This window comes from Lissotriton helveticus, chromosome 12 (genome assembly GCF_964261635.1).
Source record: "Lissotriton helveticus chromosome 12, aLisHel1.1, whole genome shotgun sequence".
In the NCBI taxonomy this organism is placed as follows: Eukaryota; Metazoa; Chordata; class Amphibia; order Caudata; family Salamandridae; genus Lissotriton; species Lissotriton helveticus.
The window spans coordinates 655,198,355-655,220,926 of NC_136073.1; the positions used below are offsets into that span (position 1 = coordinate 655,198,355).

At 40.5% G+C, this 22,572-nt stretch overlaps 1 protein-coding gene across 1 annotated transcript in view; it reads left to right on the top strand.

Moving 5' to 3' along the window:
* The window catches only part of LOC144798086 (uncharacterized), a 613,288-nt gene that overhangs the window by 456,974 nt on the left and 133,742 nt on the right, over positions 1 to 22,572 (top strand). The window lies entirely within an intron of this gene.

Consider the following 22,572-nt stretch of genomic DNA (forward strand, 5'->3'; position numbering starts at 1 on the left):
GGTTTCGTGCGTGGCCAGTGGGTGTGGGGGGGGCTCTTAGTGCCGTCGGCCAGCAGGAGTCATCCCAGGGCGAGGGGTTGTTACCGAGGATGAGAACCTCTGAATTGTCCAAATTCAGCTTCAGTCAGCTGTTGCTCATCCAGTCGGGGACAGCCTTCATTTCTTCGTGGAGGTTGGTTTTGTCGGTGTGGGGGTCCTTGGTGAGCGAGAGGATCAGCTGGGTGTCATTGGCGTAGGAGATGATGTGTAGGTTGTGCCGTCGAGCGACGTGGGCAAGCGATGCCATGTAGACGTTGAACAGCGTTGGGTTGAGGGATGAGCCTTGGGGTACGCCGCAGATGATCTCGGTTGCTTCGAGCGGAAGGGGGGGAGGCGGACGCTCTGGCTTCTCCCCGAGAGGAAGGAGGTGGTACAGTCCAGGGCCTTCTCTTGGATTCCGGCGTCGTGGAGGCATGCTCTTAGTGTGCAGTGGCAAACTGTGTCTAAAGTGGCTGACAGGTCCAGGAGGATGAGGTCTAAAGTTTCTCCATTGTTGAGCAAGATCCTAATGTCGTCGGTGGCGGCGATGAGGGCAGTTTCGGGGCTGTGGTTGCTGCGGAACCCGGACTGGGACGGGTCCAGGATGATGTTCTCTTCGAGGAAGCTGGTCAGTTGTTTGTTGACAGTTTTTCGATGACCCTCGCTGGGAACGGGAGCAGGGAGATGGGTCGGATGTTCTTGAGGTCCTTGGGGTCTGCCTTGGGTTTCTTTAGTAAGGCGTTGATCTCTGCATGCTTAAAGCTTTCTGGGAAGAACGCTGTCACGAAGGAGATGTTGATGGTTTTCTGGAGGTGGGGTGCAATGGAGCTGCTGGCTTTGTTGAAGATGTGGTGTGGGCAGGGGTCTACCGGGGATCCGGAGTGGACGGTGTTCATGATCTTGATGGTGTTGTAGTCGTTGATTTTGGTACAGGCGAGCAGGCGGTTGGTGCGGGTGGTGGTCGTGGGAGCGGGGGTGTCGGCAGTAGCCGGGGTGGTGACGGCATCGAAGCAGTTGTGGATGTCTGCGATCTTGCGATGGAAGAAGGTGGCCAGTGAGTCGCACAGGTCTTGTGACGGTTGGATGTCGTTGGTGTTGGAGCTGGGGTTGGAGAGTTCCTTCACGATGCTGAAGAGCTCTTTGCTGTTGTGTGCATTGTTGTCTATGCGGTCTCTGAAGGCGGTCCTTTTGACGGATCTGATGAGTTGGAGGTGTCGGCGGGTGGCGTTCCTGTGGGCTGTGTAGCTTTCCGGTGTACTTTCACGGTCCAGTTTTTTTCTAGTTTTTGGCAGGTTCGCTTGGAGGCCTGGAGATCTTTGGTAAACCAGCTGGCTCTCTTGCTGGTGTGGTGTTGGGGGGCTTCTTGAGCGGGGCGAGGGTGTTGGAGCAGTCGTTGATCCATTGTCTGAGGCTGCAGCGTCTGGTCGGTTGGGTCTGCAGGTGGGCTCTGGGCGAGGGCGGTGGTTAGCTAGTCCTCGATGACCTTGCCCCAGCTGCGGTGAGGCATCTGCTGGGTGTGGTGGTGTGTGGTGGGTTTCTGGAAGGTGAAGTGGGTGCTGCGTGGTCGGTCCAGTGGAGTTCGGTGGTCTAGTCAAAGAAGAGGTCGGTGCTTGCTCAGAAGATGGGGTCAAGCGTGTGGCCGACGGAGTGAGTGGGTGTTGTGACGAGTTGTCTGAGTCAAAGGTTGCCGAGGTTGTCGATCAGGGTGGAGGAGTTGAGGTCGTTGTTGTTCTCGAGGTGGAAGTTCAGGTCCCAGAGGAGGATGTAGTCCGTGGAGGCGAGGGCGTGTGTGCTGATGAAGTCGGCGATGGAGTCGCTGAACTGTGGTCGGGGACCGGGGGGTCTGTAGATGTGAGGGTGCCTCTGAGGGTGGTGTTGCGGTCGGTGTTCGGCGGTGCTGAGGGTGTCATCGTCGTCTGTCGAGATTTTGAGAGTGTTTCTCTGGACGATGGCAATTCCACCTCCTACTCCGTTGGTGCGGTCTTTGCGGGTGATCTTGTAGCCTTCCAGGATAGCTATGGCGATGTCATGTGCCGAGAAGGGGTCAGCCAGGTCTCTGTCAGGAAGGCGACGTCTGGGGTGTTGGTGTCGAGTAGGTCCCAGAGTTTAGCGGCGTGTTTGCGGGCGGAGCAGGTGTTGAGCAGAATGCATCTGAGGAAGTTGGGTTCTTCGGAGGGCGGGTTGGTGGGCCGGATGCTGGTGAAGCAGCAGTTCCGGCAGGAGAAGGGTCCTTCGGTGCGTTTCTAGGCAGGCCAGGCAGCAGGTGAGGTATCGTCCGGCGTTGAGTGCTGGAGTTGTAACGGAGGTGGGCATCGTAGTGTGTGAGGGGGCCAGGGGTCTTGGTGCTGGGTGCGGTCCAGGCACGGACGGGCGCAGACGGGCTTGCCTTAGGCACGCTCGCTGTGTGGCCTCCATATGAGGGGATGGGGGAGGAAGGAGCAGCTGGGAGGCGGGAGCAGGGTGGCGAATGGGCTTGCAGGGGGGCAGGGCCGCAGGATTCTCAGCGGTGGGAATCCTGAAGGGGGAGTGGGCGGGGGTCACAGAATGCAAGGGGACACAGAAAAAAAAGGAGGCACAAGAAAAAAGGGCCACATGGGTGGGAACCTGAAGAGAAAAACAGAGGGGGCTCAGTAATACAGTGGCAGTAATATCAGGTAGTGGGCACAAAACCCAAAACGAGCGGCAGCAACACAAGGGGGCAAGGGGGCACAAGGCTGGACAAATAGAAAGAGAAAAATCGAGGGAGCACAGTGGTACAATTACTGAAAATATACAGGCAGTAGTCACACCAAAAGGAGTGGCAGCAGCACAAGGCGGCTCAGGTCATAAAGTGGTCTGTGTGGCGGTGAGGGGAGCGACCTGCCTGGTGACAGGGTCAAGGGTTGCTTTGGGTTGGTACGACCCTAGGGCTCAACATATATTGTGCTAATTTACTGTGTGATATTAAGTTTACTGAATGTACTTTTGCCTCTAGCTTCATAATGACACTTGAGGGATGTGTTTAGAATAAATACATATATTTTATATATATATATATTCACTGAAAAAACCATAGGTTATAGACCATATATAGTTAGGAATTAGCATTTACAAAACCTTGAAAATTCACTGAAAAAACCATAGGTTATAGACCATATATAGTTAGGAATTAGCATTTAAAAAACCTTTATTTTACTCACACAAAACCATTGAAATTCCATATATAGTTAGTTGTACTAACTATATATCGCGTACCCGCAATCCACTGCTGATCATGTCACATATTACATCATTCATGACATGGTCAGTGACATCACTGATGACATCACTGATGACATCTCAAATGACATCACTGATGACATCACTGATGACATCTCAAATGACATCAATGATGACATCACTGATGACATCTCATTTGACATTACTGATCACATCAATGATGACATCATTCATGTGATGATACGATGAACCTCTTCAGACTCTAATATAACCTTAGATACACTCAGTGTAAACATACACTCACAGACTGTCACTCATCCATGGAGTTACTCAGACACCTAGTCAGTCATGCAAAGAATCAATCACACCTCCATTTTCTCAACTATACAGTTATACACACCTTACTTATTCAAACATATACTAAAACATATTTACTCTCTTATACAATCCTGGATACAAGTTCACAATGATGCATACAGCCACTCACACATTCACTGGCTCCTATGCACAGTTATTTATATATGTCAACTCTCACATGTACTGTATTTTACATATGTACTTACTTTGACATGTAGCACTGAGATATCCATTCACTCACCAATACACTCATGCACACAGTCAACTGCCCATACAGCTGTTTCCACATGCACTTTTGAACCCATACATCTAGTGAATCAACTGCTCACACATATATGCACAGAGTCATACACCTCCCAGCCACCCACACACACACTCAGTCTCCCATACAAATGCTTGGGCAACCAATCAATAACCCATATAGTTACTCATATAGCTACTGATCAACACATGCAGCAGTTTACAGAACAACAGACATAATGATGCACAAATTAAGACAGTTTAGTCACTAACCCATGCATTCAGTGAGACACATTTAATCACTCACTCATACAGTCAGTCACGCACCTACTAAATCCTTCATCCAGACACTTCTACATCTACTCATTCTTCAATATGTAAAACATATTTAAACTTTACAGAAACACACAGTCACTGGATGTTGTCATCAGTGATGTCATCAGTGATGTCATTTGAGATGTCATCAGTGATGTCATCAGTGATGTCATTTGAGATGTCATCAGTGATGTCATCAGTGATGTCACTGACCATGTCATGAATGATGTAATATGTGACATGATCAGCAGTGGATTGCGGGTGCGCGATATATAGTTAGTACAACTAACTATATATGGAATTTCAATGGTTTTGTGTGAGTAAAATAAAGGTTTTTTAAATGCTAATTCCTAACTATATATGGTCTATAACCTATGGTTTTTTCAGTGAATTTTCAAGGTTTTGTAAATGCTAATTCCTAACTATATATGGTCTATAACCTATGGTTTTTTCAGTGAATTTCATTGGTTTTTTAAAAGCTAATATCTATAGCTGTAAATTGTATTCTTCTTTAAATCCAAAAATATATTTTATATGTTTATTAATAATTTTTTTTAAATATTTTTTTTGTTTCGCTCCCGGTCCGCGAACCGGGAAGCTTCCCGTTAGCTCAATTTAATTCCGCGACCCGGTCCGCGAACCGGTAAGAAATCAACATAGTGACGGTATCGCGTTGCCGCGTAATGCGTCTTATGACGTACTGCGTTAGCGCACCCGGAAGTGCCCCGGGGCGCGGACCGAGGCGCGAAACGCAGCTCCCCGGAAGCGATCCGCGGCGCGAAAGCGCGACGTATCGCGTTGCCGCGAAATGCGTCTTGTGACGTATCGCGTTAGCGCACCCGGAAGTGTCCCGGGGCGCGGACCGGGGCGCGAAGCTTAGCGACCCGGAAGCTAACCGGGGAGCGTTCCGAAGCGCGTAACATGAGCGTGAGAGGTCATGTGACTTGTTAATAAAACTTTTCATTGGTTCATTTCACTTTTGGTTTCATAATGATGGAAGGCTAGGTCAGGTGACTTAAAAATAACACTTTTCATTGGTTGAGAAGTATTGATTTTCCCAAATGATGAAAACCCCTCCTTCTTTCCTCACTCTGACTTTCATCATTGTGAGAGGAAGACCTATTTTGCTTGTTGAAAGACCTATTTTGCTTGTGTGAAAATGGCTTCATTGGTTGCTTCAGCTGGTGCACCCCCACCACCACCACCACCTCCTCATGGGAAGAGAGGACCACCTCCCCAGGTCCTTATCAACACTGAGGAGGAAGAGGAAGAAATGGATGAGGAGGGAGAAGAACCACAATTTTTAGAAGAGTTGCCCCGGGTTTCCAGAAAGAAAGCCAGTTTCATCTGGCAGTTTTTTTCAATGCCTCGTGGCCAAAAAAAGGTCAACGTAAGGTATGTCACCTGCCTGATATGCAAGGAACAATTGTCCAGAGGGACGGACAAAAAATATAGCTTTGGAAATCACACAATGCACAGGCACATGACGAGGAAACATCCCCTAAATTACAGCCGGGCAGAATTAAGGGATATGCACGACAATCCAAGACCAACTCCTGTGGCCAGACCAACAATACCGGTTTCTCTAACACCAGAAGAGGCACGGGAAACTGTGCCAAATATTCAAGAAAATTTTGGGCACATGATTCACTTATGTATGCACTGTCGTGCATTATTAGCTTGTGGCAACATGAGCATCAATGCACTCAACCTGGCATATGAACACCATGATTGCCCTAACCGCCCCCAGTAATTTTATTTTGCTCCTGTTGAGCCATTTTCAACGCCTGTTTTTTGTTGTTTCCCCCCCCCCCAAAAAAACCAAAAAAAATATAAAATCGTTCAAAAAATACAAAAAAACAAAAAAATGTTCAAAAAAAAAAAATATATATAAAACAACAAAAATATAAAAAAAAAAGTTCTTTTCAGAACTACCTTCCCTTTCCAAAAAAATTGCTAGAATGTTTAGCACTCTTGCAAGCTCTATTTCTTTTGGTTCGCTTCCGGGTTAGCTTCCCGGTACGCGGACCGGGAGCTAACCAAAAAAATTAAAAAAAAAAAAAAAGTGTAAGTATAAGGAAAGGAAACAGAGAGTGATGTTAAAAGAAAGACAGCTATAGGGAGTAAAGAAGAGATACTGTTTAATAGATCTATTTACCGAAGAAAAGACAGAAGAGGGTATAATTGTGAAAAACAAAATAGATAAGGAAGTGAAAGAAAAAAAAGAAAGTATAACATTAACAAAGAAGAATTTCTTGGAGAATGTGAGTGAATGTTCAAAATAAGATTAAAACATGAGGAATAACAGAGAGAAAAAATAGAAAACAGAAAACAAAAAATAACAGAAAAAGATTAATTGAAACAGCAAAGAAATGTAATTAACATAGAGCCATATCATCAACATAGGCAATACAAGTTTTGCAGCTTTTATTGGCAGAAATGTGTCGCTAAAGCTGCTTTTGTGGCAGAAAACTGCCACTAAAACCACTTTTGCACCAGTTTTCTGCCAATAAAAAGAGCAATAATTTTATTGGCTGTGTTCATAATATTCCCCTTAGTGTGCTTCAACTACACAGAGAAAGCATTATGAACAAGTAGTGATAGACTGATCAGTCAAAGACAGTAAGAGTAATAGAGACGCAGTGAGTGAACAAGAGTGAGGAACTATGAGAAGAGAGGGACTGAGAAAAAGAGTGGAAGGAGTTGAGTAAGTAGTTAATAGAGAAAGGAATGAGGGAAGTAGCAAAGGCAGGAAACTGAGGGTTAAAGAAATGAAGCAGTGGAACTAATAGTAGTTAAATGTGATATAAATGTAACGAAAACAGTACAAAATATTTACCTTATAATTGTCGTTAAATTACTCACTTTTTCTTTTTATACTTTCAATCTGTGAAAGAGAGAACAAACATTTGAAAAATATTAAAACATGTATTTAAAAATTTGAAAAGACAAGGGAAAAGATTGAAGGACAAACAGTTTTTCAAAAACTTTGACACTTACAGAAGCTTCTGCTTCTCCAGGCCCCCTACACAGTCCTAAAGATATACATTTTAAACTAACAGTATCTTGATGCAGATGAAGTGAGGCCTATCTTAAAACATGGTGCATCTTTTGCATTGCTGTTGTTTCAGAAAAGTGTCGCAACACACTAAAATTTTAAATAATTGCTTCAGGATGCCAATAAGATGTCTACTATCCAGAGGTTTGTTTCAGGTGAGGCCTACTCAGGGTTGCAGATGAAATTTCGAGTTGTTGAAGAGAATAGAGGACATAATACATGTGAAGGTCTACCAATGAAGTGAGTCATGTCCACTGCACTCTTCAACAAAGTCCAAAACTCCTATGTTTCCCTGGACAGACCTAAACTTGATCTGCACAATGTGATTCGTAATGATAGGAAACACAGGTGATGTAATTGAAATACATGCAATTTATTTTGCTCATTTCACAATCACATCACTTGTGTTTCCTTTGCTTAGGTATCTCATTGTGCAGATGTAGTCTAGCATATGAAAGAATACGCAGAAGTGCAGCACTGCATGCAATAACTTTGACACTTACAGAAGCCTCACCTTCTCCATGCCTCCTACACAGTTCTACATATACATCATAAATGCAAACAGTACAGAATTAATTATACATGTTAAATGGTTTATTTTTGCTGTTCTCAGAATGTATCAAAATTCACTAAAAACAGTGACTTGAAGGTATTCATCATGTAACAGCGGGGGAAAAAAAACACAATCAAAATGATTATGTTTAAAAAACCCATACAACATCAGAAATCAAAATTCAGAACTCCTTAAAGTTAACTTACTTTCCATGACGTCCAAGGATGTCCTATGAACAGCTTACACTCTTTTGTGCTGTTATTACTTTCAGCCCGCCACTTTCTGAAAGAAAATCTCCATCGTTTTTAAAAACACGTTACATGCAATAAATGACTTCTTGCTCTCTACCACAATTTTCCACAAGCCCAAATCTGGTCAGAGCCATTTATAACTCTTGGATTTCTTGTAAGCCAATCCCGTCATTTGGCATTTCCGCAACTTTCAGAATTAAAATGTTGAAGATCATTTTCACAATCCTGGAATAGTAATATCTTCCCCTTCTTGCTCAGTCATGTTCTACTTTTCCTATGACACTGATACAAGCAGACTTACACTACCTCTATGACTACTACAATTATTTAATTCTCTACATCACTTTTAATCACAAAGCAATGTAAAACAGTACACAGCATTGCAGACTTACATTCCCTCTACTCCATGTTTTGATTGGCTGCTTCAATTAGCTTATAAAAAGAAACAGTTTTTCTGAACTCATTCAAAGTGCACGTATTTCTCCATAATGTCCAGTCCTATGGTTAGAAGTTATGTCTCTGAACTACACTTATCCTCAAGGCCAAATTGTGTAGGAGCCATTAGAACTTCTTGAAATTCCACAGAGCACATCCCGAGATTATTTCCCTAAAATTTTGGTTTTAAAAACACCAGGTAAGAGTTTTTAAGGTCATACGGCAATTTTTAAAAAAAAATTAAAACAGAATCATTGCAGAATGACCAGCCATTTCTAGACTTTAAATAAGCTGTGTAATGTCCTGATGTTATTGAAGGGCCGTCATGATATATAATTGCTGCAGTTACAAAAGTCCTTCCTGATATTGACAACTGCGAAGCTACAAAATTTTTAATTAAAGTTGTCAATTTTGTTCCATCAGGCCTACATCGTTGGAACATTAAAATGACATACTGGCCATATGTTCGTATAAATAATGTGGACATCATTTCAGATTTACATTGGCTACACTCCATGTTGTGATCAGCTGCTTTTACTAGCTTATTAAAGGAGACTGATTTACTGTCTGGCAAAGTTAAATATATAAATCTTTCTGAGTCTACACTAGTAGTACTTGATACCATACAGTTCTCGCAGTCATGCTGCCATTGATAAGAAAGCCCAAACAGCTGATCTACATCTACACCTTCAGCATGCAATACATCAAGCATATACATTAAAAACTCCTGACAATCTTGCTGAATATTTTGAGAGAATTGTGTTTGGCCTGAACATCTGTCTAACAGATTTCGAATTTCAGACACACTTTCTATGTTTCTTCTATCAGTGGTACATTTCTCTAACACAGAATTTAACAAACTGCAAAATCTTTGATCAGAATTGACCACAATCTCTTCTTTTACATTTTTTAGAGAAAACAAAACATTAACCACTACATTAGCATAGCAGTTGACACCAGAACTGTTTTCAAACTGAAAACCAACAACATCTTCAACAGAATCCTTTTTGTTTCTGCTTGTAATTTTAGGTTCATTGACTTTTTGTCTTTTTGCTACAACCTCCCCAGTATTGTTCTCATTTCTTCGTTTCCGGCCTACCACACGTTTCTCAAACAAAGGATACTGAGGCAAATGTGGCGCATACTCTCTTCTTAACCTATTGTATTCCTTAACACAATCTAGATCCGCACAAATGTTTGTGACATCACACTCAATCAAGTACAATCCCGATAAAGTTCTAACTCGTGACAATGCCACATATGCCATACCCTCCTTGAACACAGAACTGCCAATATTCACCAATGCACTGTCTACACTTAAACCTTGCGATTTATGAATTGTCACCGCATATGCCAAGCAAACAGGAAACTGCTTACGGCGAACATATAAGTCTTTTACAAGCAAAAATCTAGCAGAACAACGAGCAATTAGCTGTACTTCCTCAATGCCATCAAATTTAATTTTTAAAAATTCAATTCCATCTCTATTTCTGTATTTCACAAAATCAACAACATTACCCATTGATCCATTTACCAGACCTCTTTCAACATGTAAATTCCTTCTTAAAATTATACGGCAGTTCAAGCACACATTCAGAGTCTTTTCAAAACCTGCAGTTTTAGATATACTCTTCTCTAATGAATCCAATTTTGTTTTCAGATTCTCAGACAAAATAATTGTTGATCCCATATGCTCTACTCTATCAATAGCTTCCAGTTTCACAATCTCTTGCTTTTCTAAATGCAACATTTTGTTGTTAAATTTGGCACATTCTGCAAGAGTTGGCATCAAACATATTCCAGATTTCTTCTCAGTAATTTTCTGAAAAATATTCTCAGGCACAACATCTTGTTCTGGATATAAATTTGACAGTAATCGTGCATGTAAAGCTTCTTTCCCATGCTCGGTCACTTTTCCAATTCTAACATCTTGTAGAATAGTCTTGTAAACTTCATCCTTCGCCTGACGCATATTTTCATGCAGTTCAGCATAATTGAAGTTTAACCATATATTGACGTTGCCAATGCTGCCTAGGCACTTCCTGGTATCTTCATGCGTGAGCATTTTGAACACAGGTTGCCCTTTCACTGGTGTCAGCTGCAGAAGATCTCCGAAAACAATGATGTGTTTGCCACCAAATAACACATCATACTCTGTTTTGAGAACTTCTTGCATCCTCAAATGCACAAAGGCAAGCATGACATTGGAAACCATGCTTACTTCGTCAATGATAAGAAGTTTCATTTTCCTCAAGATTCTTGAAACTTCAAAACAAGCATCTCCAGATAGCTTGTGATATTGTAATTTGTTGTCATGCTCCACTGGCAGCATCAGTAAACGATGTAAAGTAATCCCTTTAATATTATGTGCTGCCAGTCCAGTTGGAGCAGTGACAACACAAGACAGCGATGACTCTGTCCTTTCCTGCAAATAGCATGAAATTGCTTTAATGAGGAAACTTTTTCCAGTTCCCGCTTCTCCACTCACGTACAGTCGGACAGGCTTCAACGACGTACATGAGCACTCTTTCTTATCATGACTTAATCCATGATCAATTTGCATGGTAACTTCGTCATATATTTTCCTCTGCTCAACGTTGAGTTGTCTTTCCAACTCTTCTAAGTTAACCGCATCCTCTTGAGCATGTGCCATGGCTCTTTCCACTTCATTCATAGCAGTGGCAGCTTCATTTTCGATAACAGGTCCTCCTAGTGGATCCTGACTCAATGAAGCAGAACTCTGACTGTCCTGAGAACTGTCTCTGGCAATCTCGGCTGCAATCGTTGCTTCCTGCTCAATTTCCGCATTCAACATTTCTACATATTTGGGAAAAGCAGGACATTCTATGGTCTCCTTGGCGGCATTGAAAGAGTCTTCGTAACAGAGGAAATCTCCAAGCAGTTCCTCTTCTGCACGCCAAGGCTTGAAAAGTTGCAAAAGTGCTAAATAGAAAAACTCCTTTTTTTCAGGAGATTCACCACTCAATTTTCGATGGTTTACCAAGTGCCATTTTCTTTGCTTGACCAGACATCCCTCACTTCCTATTACAGCATACACTCCTTTCTCAGTATCTTCTTTGATGTTCCTCTTGAATATGTAATTTTGCAGAACCTCATACAGACAAACATTCTCGAGGTGACTGCTTCGATTTGGATAATATGTATCCAACATGTTTGTCTTCAAAATGTCGGTACTGTTTGGCTCCTTTTCCGCCAAATACTCAATTTCCCGCACAGGTTTGAGAACTCGATTACGCGTTGCTGCAAGACCAAGACTCGCCCAAACGATACTCCTGGACTTGGCATAGAGACTTGCTGAAGACAACCGGTCAGAACATTCGTACGCTCCAATTTCTCGATGCGACAACATCTTCAGACTGAAACTGTACAACTTCTTGCTGAGGCTCTTTTCATGGGAAATGTCCTCCCACATATCCTTCAATTCTGTCTTCTCTTTTTTGGTGATGTAAGACGTCACATAACGAGCCACAGCCATACAGTTATCAGCCACAAACTGTATATCCATGTTAGCATTCCACATGGACAAAATCACCAGGTTGTAGTCGTTGATGTACTTGGACTCTTGGTTCCTCTTCAAATTGTAAGTGTTTTTAGGTGATTTCTTCATGACATTGTGTCGCAGCGAAGACATCAAACTGTTTACTCTCCCTTTAGAAATCACCGGTCGTGGAAAGCCGAAACGACATTTAGTGTAGAACTTGTCCTTGTTTCGGAATTTACGACGGCAGTACTTTCCACATCGATGGCTTTGGAAACGCAGAACTTTTTCTCTTAGGCTTTTCTTCTCCTTTGCGTTTGGAACAGCACACGTAGAATACTGTTGGATGAAACTCATCACTGAGTCTTCTGGATCCGTTCCAAATTTAGGTGCATCCTTGATCCACAGCAACATATGTATATGAGGAGCACCTCTTGCTTGGTACTCCTTTCTCCAGAAGAAATCCAACACCTCTCCAAGAGGTGGATTCTTCTTATTCATGATGAAAGACATCATAGCTTCAAATCTATGATTGAAGTACCTACATACATTGACTGGATCCAAAGAGCACAGTTCTCCAGGTGTCTTGAATTCGATGTTATCTACGTTAGCATTTGCCTCTCGTAGAAATTCAAGTAAGTCTTCCCAGCCATACTCGGCACAGCTCAGAGTGAGGAACCATGTGGGAGTACCTAAGTTCCTCAGCATACATTTTAAATCACCATGACGACGGTACCAGTACTCATTAGTACCACGCTGACACGCCATGAGATTAATCAGGTGAGAATCCAAAATACTGTCTTGGACATTGACTTTATCCATAAAGTCACTTGCCGAGATGTTTTGCATGTGTATACCACTTTTCAAGATGTGGTTCACTGCATATGACAGTCCAGACAGATCGCTTTCAAACAGGAGATGAAACAAATAGGGAATGCATTGTCGAAACCTAGCATCTCCTGCATACAATCGCAAAGTCCGGTATTCAGAAGCAGGAATTTGATGAGGTCGCTCATCATATCTTCCTCCCTGACCTGTTGGAAAAAGCTGTGGGAAACACCGAGCTTCCAAACTTTCCTCCCAAACACTAATGGGACTCCCTTTGGCTTGTTTCATTTGAAACAACTCAATAGCATTCCCCATGACTTCCTTGGAATGCAAAGGATGAACACTATAATGTTCATATATTTCTTCACTAGTAGAGGGTTCTACTTTCTCAATTTGACCAGCACACAAATCGCTATCCTCTTCCTCACTTACTTCCTCTTCTGCAACATATACATTCTTATAGTATTTATTATTTTTTTTCAAATACAATGTTGCCTTTTTAACTTTCCTAACATCTACTAAATCTTGCCATATTTTCTTATTCTTTGTCGGAACCCCATTAACTAAGATAACCAGAGGTTCCTCTTCCACTTTTTCTACTCCAATTGTGTTAATGTTTTTCTTCAAATCTAGAGGCAAATAAACAACTCTTCCCTTTAATCCTCTCTGTAAATCTGATGGAGGCAATTTCCCTGTCTTTGGCTCCATTCTTACAATAGCCTGAAAGTGATGGATACTTTGAATCAAAATAGATTCATAAGTATTTAAATCCTTCAATTCAGAAGGAATCTCAACCAATTCCAGATTATTATGAACTGCTCTAGCAGGCATCTGGTTTTGATTTAATTTGCAACAACAATAAGTACACACACGTTGATCCAATCCCAAATCAAAACAATTTTCTACCATCAAGTATGTTGCGAAATCCTTCCATTCACTATTATTTTCCCTTTCACTTTTTGCATATAAATCCACTAACTTAGTCTGATTCTTATAATAAGTGCGTCGACAACACACACAAGTGAAATTAGGCCTCTCACTTGATTTCACCTCAAATGTCGCAATCTCCCTCTGGAAATTATCTGTACTGGAAACCTGTACACTATCTTCCACATGACCCTCTTCTTCTTGCTCAATTTCAACATTCTCCTCTTTACTTCCAAAGTAACAAAACTCAATTTCTTCACATATATTCTTCACATCTATTTCAGAACCATGCAAAAGAGCAGCACATAATTTTTTAAGCATAATTGCTGGACTCTTAGCATAATACAACATTCTAACTAATTTCCTCACTTTATTATGATGCACTGCTAGCATCCTGAAATGATGAAAAACACTCTGGCATACTCTCCTGGAAAGACAAGCCAGTGAATGACCATGCAAACCTGTCACTTCTCTCACTCTGCAAGGATCTAATTCTTGCAACAACCTTATTTTCTGCTTCAAACTTTTCTTATTAAATGACCGTACAAAATCACAAAGCAAATTGATGGAATCCTGTCGCACACTGCAAATACTACTACACTTCCAGGTGTACACAGGACCCTTAGCACGTCTTCCTAAAACCTCATTACCTAACACCTCTTCTGCCTCTGTTGTCACAAGTTTTTCTTTTTCAACTGGACAACCATCTTTCACTTCATAAGCACGACCACTGGTGTCAACTGCATGCACCAAATCATTATCCTGGAAATAACTCTCCTCATTAAAAAATGCCTCACAGCTTGAACTATGCATCCATTCTCCAGAAAAAACTTCACAAAAATTACTACGATTAACTATTCTCTTCCATCTACTATTTCTTTTGAAATCATAAATTGCCTTGTTTAGCTTCCTAATTCTATTGATTATCAAAATAAATAACTTACGTTTAATTTCAAATGCCTGATCAATAACTTTCTCAACTTTTTTTTTTCTCTTATAAAAAACCAGTTTCTGTTGACGTTTCTTAATATTTTTTAACAAATTGCCAATTATCCTGTTGCGGAACATTCGTTTACGAATCTCCCTAAACTGTTGTTTCCTTCTACTATCATGCACAGAGTTATCTCTTGCTCTAGCAGTAACATTTTTCATTGGCCTTTCCTTTCCATTTGATTTCCTTCTCGTTTTATGGACTGAAACATTTTCTGTAGTAATATTTTTTTTACTACACATATTTCTTATGAATTGTTTTGTGCTCTTACCCGGTGCTTTCTTCGTGACTTGACAAATCTTTTTGTTAGAGGACTGCTGCATATTTTTTTTCACCTGCTGTCTTTGACGTTTTGCAGCCTTTCTCTGTCTTTCTATTGTAGGCATGGTGAAATCTTGAAATGATCTGCAGTTGAATCTGTGGTAAAATATAATAAAAAATGTTATTAACCATTATTACCAAACAGTAAAACAATAACAGTGATCAAAAACTTAACACACTACTTGACATTTTAAATAGAAGATTTTTTAGTCCTTGCAAATTTACAATACAGAAATACCAGAAAAGAAATGACATTTATATTTATGTTACCTATGCTATTTTATATGTGAATCTGATCTAATTTTATGAGCATATTTTAATATTTTATTGAAGACACTACACATAACCTGCTTTTGAAGGTGTCTTTATTTTTAAATTAAACGGTTTACCTTTTTACTTTTTATTAATTATAAATTTTAAAAATAAATGTTTATATTTCCATAGGCTCAAGCAGGTCAGCTTCCCATCCTATTTCATATAATTCCGACAAATCTGCATCCTCATCACGCTCTTCTTCATCCTCAGGATTTAAATCATCCAAGGGATCAACATCCACTGATGTTTCAATTACAAGTTCAATGATGAGGTCAAAATCAACTGATTGCAGATTGTCGCTCATGTTGAGGTTGTCTTTATCTTTAAAGAAAGATAACAACAATGAGATGTTGCAGAGTAAGAGACAAATCTCAGAGATTATAATAGTAAAATTGTTTAACAAGAGTAAAATTTTGCAGCTATTATTTAGCCATGTCCAGCGATGCTGAGCAGGTGAAGCCTATGTCTAATTTTTCACTGAACAGGACTCATCTCTTCTTAACCTTGGATAAGCCTCACCGACTCTGTGTCCCCTGCACATACTTAAATGTAAAGGGGCAGATTTATGTTAAATGGCACATCCCCAGGCATGCACCAGTTAACGTGCACCACTGCTCTGCCACCCATGGTGTGCCGCATTTACAATCAGATAGGAGAAACCTGCGTCAAAACCCTGCGCCTGCTTTAAGCAGACATAGGTCTTGACGCAACATTGTGGAGATGGTGCACCCTTGAGCGTTGCTGGAGCTGCATCGCACTTGCGATACAACTCCAGCAATGCGCCACCTTAACGGCACAGATGCGTCACGCATCTGTGCCGTTTTTTCCCCATGCTGCGCCGCATTGTAAATGCAGCACACCATGGGTGGCGGAACAGCAGCGCAGGATGACTGGCACATCCCTGGTGATGCGCCAGTCATCATAAATCTATCCCTAAGCTTCTTATCTTGTTAGAGATGAACTGCCATATGTATCATCAAAATATTTTGCATTTCCTAAATAGCGAATTTTAAGGAATAAATAGCGATTCTTTACCATTCCTAATTTGCGATGGGCAAATTGCTAATTGCAAGTTACCCATTCATTTCCATGGGCTAGGAGGCTCATAGGAATGAAGGTTGCAATTTGCGATTAGCAATTAGCTCATCACAAAATAGGATTTTTTTCAAGCGTGCAGGGCTATCTCAAGAACACCCTGCTGCACCCCTGAAAAAGAAATTTGGGGGCATATGGCACACATACATGCCCTAAGGACATGTATGGGCGTCATATGGGACCTTTTGTTTTTTAGAAAAAAATGCTTTTTGAAAAGAATTCGCAAATTACCACAAACTAGAAGTTGGTGGTAGTTTCCAAATCCTTAATATCATTTTTTACATATTTTTTGTTTGATACATTGCATTTAAGGAATCGTAAAATTTGCAAATCCTTCAGTGCAATCGCAAAATAAGGAATAGCAAATTTTAAATTAAGGACATTTTAAGTCATTTCCATATGTGCAGTGTTTTGAAATTATGATTTGAAAATCGTTTTTGGGGAAAAGTAATGGTTTGCAAATTTATGACAAGGACATAATGGTGTATGCTTCTCTATAAGGCATTTCAGTGTCTCTGATGTCATTTTTCCCATATTACATTATAAGACCTTTCCCCATGGAGCACATTCCTTGTAAATATGCTCCCACCTGAGCATGGCGAATTTAGATTTTGACTGTTTGAGTCACATAACCATGTTAAAAGTGACCCAAAAAAATTGCAAACGTTTTAAAAAAACACATTCATGTGTCTTAAGGACATTTTAAGTCATTTCCCCATGGACAGTGTTTTCTAAGTGGCGCAAAAGAGGCATACACCTATCATAAATCTGTCCCTAGCATTTTAAATGATTAATTCAGGATGACAATAAGATGTGGCCTATCCAGAGGTTTGTTTAAGGTGAGGCCTACTCAGGATTGCAGATTAAAGTTACGCTTGATGAAGAATACAGAGGACATAATACATGTAAAGCTCTACCAATGAAGTAAGTGATGTCAACTTCATTGCGCCAGTCATCATAAATGTATCCCTAAGCTTCTTATCTTCTTAGACATCAACCGCCATATGTATCATATAACTATTTTGCATTTCCAAAATAGCGAATTTTAAGGAATAAATAGCGATTCTTTACCATTCCAAATTTGCGATGAGCAAATTGCTAATTGCAAATTACCCATTCATTTCCATGGGCTAGGAGGCTCATATAAATGAAGGTGCAATTTGCGATTAACAATTTGCTCATCGCAAATTAGGAATTTTTCCAAAGCTGCAGGGGTGTCTCAATAACACCCTGCTGCACCCCTGAAAAAGAAATTTGGGGGCATATGGCGCACATAAATTTTAACAACATTCCTTTACCTCAAAAACGATTTTCAAATCATAATTTCAAAACACTGCACATGGGAAAATGACTTAAAATGTCCTTAAGACACATGAAAGCGTTTTTTGATTGCCTTTCCAGCATGGTTGGGTCACTTTTAACATGGCTATGTAACACAAACATTTAAAATCTAAATTTACCATGCACAGGTGGGAGCATATTTACAAGCAATTTGCGCCACAGAGAAAAGTCTTACATTAAAATGGGAAAATAACATCAGGGACAGTCAATTGCCTTATAAAGAAGCATACACCATTATGTCCTTGTCATAAATTTAAAAACAATTCCTTTACCTCAAAAACGATTTTCAAATCATAATTTCAAAACACTGCACATGGGAAAATTACTTAAAATGTCCTTAAGACACATAAAAGCGTTTTTTGATTGCCTTTCCTGCATGGTTGGGTCACTTTTAACATGGCTATGTAACACAAACATTCAAAATCTAAATTTTCCATGCACAGGTGGGAGCATATTTACAAGCAATTTGCGCCACATAATTCATAATTTTCTCCTTAAAGCACACTATTCTCTATCTAAATTAAAGAAATATTTTCTCACCTTAGCAAATACTTTGAGTTTGAAAACATTCTCAGAAACACACCAATTTGTCTTCAGCAGAGCAAAAGGTATGCACTCCAGAGTCTGCAGCTATCAAAAGCACAGAAATGCTGTAATTCTTCACACATATTTCTCATGTCACCCAATCAAAACTCTTCCCTCACTTTTTTTCAAATGAAAACCCTTCCCCCCTCTGCCCTTTCTGTCTTTTCTGCATGGCAACCACCTCTTGGAAGACTTCTGGTGTTTGCAAGTTCACACAACTTTGTTGCAATTGAACTCTGAACTCTCAGTGCACCTGCATATCCAGTGCATTCTTTCATTTAATGATTTTTTATTGACCATTCAAAATACATCTTTCAAAGAACACATCCGTGCACCCTAACTTTCTGTTTTCAGCAATCAAAATCCACCAATCACTGTTACTGCTTCATGAACACAGAAACTCCACAGTTTTTTTCATTTTAAACTCTCATTTTTTCAACTGCCATTTCATTGCCACACTTCATCTGACTGCAGGAGAACCTTCTCTCACCATGTTTTCTGTCTGGATTGTTGGACATAGTTATATTCACTGGGCTCAAAGGTACGTTGAAAACAGGAAATTACCTAACCTCAATTTACAAGATGTGGAAATTAAGTGGTTTGGCCACAGAGGATTAAAATGTCACCAATTGATACCATTGGTGAAAACCTTTATGCATTTGCCCAAACCTGACCTGTTAATTGTGCACTGTGGAGGTAATGACTTGGGCACTTTGACTGGTGTAGGTCTGGAAATGCTTTTAAAGGACACCTTTGAGCAATTAATGGCACTTTTTCCTCAGACTGCCTTGGTATATTCAAATATATGCCAAAGACAGAAATGGAGGTGGTCAAACCAATGTTGTCCACAAATTGAGAAGTCGAGGAAGCATGTAAACAAATCTGTTTCAGCTTACATGAGAGACCATGGAATGGGCTCCCTGTACAACAATAACTTGCGTTACTACATGCAAGATATCTACAGAGGAGATGGAGTTCACTTCTCAGATGAGGGCAACAGAGTTTTCACTCTGAATTTAAGAATGTGCATTGGTACCTACTTATAAGTACCTAAATGTACCATAAACCCAAAAGCTCTTCTCAGAGCTACCCTACATCTGATCACTCACAATTATTATTTTACTCTAACATTTTTCACTAATTTCCAACAAAGTACGCTCCCTGGGGCGCTACCCGGTACGCGAACCGGGAGCTAACCTCGCGAATTTTTTTTTTAAATGTTTTTTTTTCGCACATATAAGCCTCCTCAGCCACCCTCAGAAAACCTAGGGGGTCAAGATAACTCTACCGTGCCCCCTTCTACCCATTCTGAACATTATTTGCCCTCCATCTTGTATCTTAATTCGACCGAAACACAAAATGGTGGACTCCCGGAACGCTTAAGGTTCGCGAACCGGGGCGCTCAACGGTACGCGTACCGGGTCGCTCCCTGGGAAGCGCACCATCAAAAAAGGTGGGAAAGTAGTTCACAGAAAAGCCACTGGAGACAATTTCACCAAATATAGATTAGCTCATACTACATACCAATCCCTACCATTTTCACAAATTTGATTGGAATTCCATTTAGTCATTTAGCCTGTAGACCTCTCTAAATACCCTGAGGTAAATTACTTCACAAAACACATCTGAAGTGTTGAAATTGACAACCAATGAAAATGTTACTTTCATTTTCTACTTTTTTTACCTGACATTTCATTGGTTATATACCTGAATATATATAAAGGAAGAGAAGAAAACACAGCCATTTTGACTACTACTTCTTGCTGTACATTTCAATAGTATTTTCACTAATTCCTTCAACTTCTTTCTAAAGGTAAGTTTTTATTTTTAAAACTGAAGTATATTGTGCACTATAAGTTAATATGGTAAACTTTTTCTGATAGATATATACTATCCCTCTGTAGTAGTTATAGATTTAGAGAGACTTCTCTGTTATAGTTATGAATGGAGTTAGGCTTCTCTTGTATAATTATGAATTTACTTACGTTAAATCACATACACTTTTTTATATTCCTACTTCCACTCTGATACTATACACTGCCCAAAGATAAATTCACTGATAAAAAATGCCTATCTAAAATTATTCCCAACATTGCCCTATCTCTACTAATATATATTTTTTTAATCCAAATTTCAGGCAAAATGGAAGGCGAAAACCAAGTTTCTTTTGAAATGGACCTGCAAGAGAGCAGCCAAGAATTGATTGATACAATTGATCAAATTGACATTGAATTTTTCGATGAAACTTGGGACAATGAACTACTGAAATGTGTACAAGCAGTAGATAACCTCCTTGCAAATGAGGACATTTTACACCCTCAGAGACTACAATGTATATTCCATGATAATTATGAAATTTCTGACAATGAAATGTTAGAAAGTTTAATAAATTATGAAACACAATCACATTAAAAAAAATGCTTAAAAAATAAAGAAAATAAAAAATAATCAACAAAAAGAACAATCAATTAACATACAGCATTTGAAAAGTCTATCATTCATTTTTCATTGCAGTACGCTGCCCAGAACGCTTCCCGGTTCGCGGACCGGGCGCTCCCCACGCAAAAAAAACAAAAATTTTTTTTTGTTTTTTTTGCCCCGCGGGGCCCTTTTAAAACCTCCACATTAAACCTAGGGGGTCAGGGAGGATCTAGTATGCCCCCTTATGGTCATTTTCGCCTTTGTTTTGGCCTCCTCTTGTCTCTCAATCCTACCGAGAGACAAGATGGCGGCCGCTCCAGACTGTTTAGAATGTTGACAGACACCGGAGAGCCAATCAGCTTAGCTACGCGAAGTTCCGGTACGCTTAAGGTCCGCGGACCGGAGCGCTGCCCAGAGCGCGCTTACAGATATATATCTTTTTTTAAACGTTAATTTCTCAAAATCCACTGGAGCACATATATTGAGACCTAGAAAAGGCACATCGGGCTACCAGTCCCTACAATTTTGCCAAGTTTCATGGAAATCCATTCAGCCGTTCGGGCTAAAAGTGAGGCCAACCGCCCTATGGAAAACTCAATGTTAAAAACACGTTTTGGGACCCCCCTTTTTTCTCGGCCCCCCCTTGACGAAACCCCCCCAAATTTCCAAGGGCTGCTCAGAAACAAAATGTTCCATTTTCCAGAAAATTTCAGCCAATTCCGTCCACAAACGCCAAAGTTATTAGACATAGAATTTTCAAAAATCCCATAGGGAAAAAATCCTAACTATATATACCTACTGGCGACCGCCAGTAGGTAATACATGGTGAGATTCTCCTTTCATTTGGTCATTCATGAGATTATAGACTTGTAAAACAAGCTGCTTTACATTCCTCCAAGACTTAGCCTGAAGGATGCTCTCCACAGATACCACTAGGATAGCTTTCTATAAAGGTTGTGTTTAACCTACCATCAATAAGGGTCGTTTGGACTGGTGCAAGGTGCCCACTAGAATAGTGGGCAGCATATGCCAGGCCAACTTCTCACATACCCCTTTAGATAAATGTAATTATTTTAAAATCTGGTATGAATCTGTCCCTCCAGAACCGACTTTTCAGAACCCTGGTCTAGGGGATTGGATTGAGAGGACTTTAATTGACCTAGAGATGTTATTTAAAGCATAGACAACCTGCCATGGTCCACCTCAGTACTCAAACAATAATTGAATTCAGCTACGTTCATAGTTAGAAACTTCTGTAACAAACAGAGGGTCGACCCCTCCTATTTGATGCGGACACCGTTTGACCTGACTGGGATAACATTAGCAACACAAGGGATTACTGTAGGGCTTTCTGAATGCAAGAACATGGATAGGACTAATGGGTTGTGGTATTTCACAGTGGATGACATTGCTCCAAGGTTAAGAACAAGGTCACTAACATCAGAGTATATCAAAATGTTGTCAATAGTAGTGTGTGCCCCTCTACCAATAAAATAGGAGGTCTGTTTGTTAACCTTTATATTACCACTCTCCAATAGTAAAAGGTAGTATTTGAAAATTAGAGGATTTAGGGATTTCCCATAGGCGTAGTGTGGGAAATGTGGGATTCCTGCACCAACTGAATCAGTTAGGCTGCACATGTGCCTCGCTAAAAAAAGTAACGTATTGTGTGTTGAAATCCCCAGCCTAAAATATTGACCAATTAGAGGGAGTTGGGAGAAAAAAACGTGTCCAAGTCAACATGAAGGTCAAAGGCGATGTCACTGAGGGAAGACTCAAACACATTGTTATAAAAACTGACTACGACAAAATCAGATACACCGC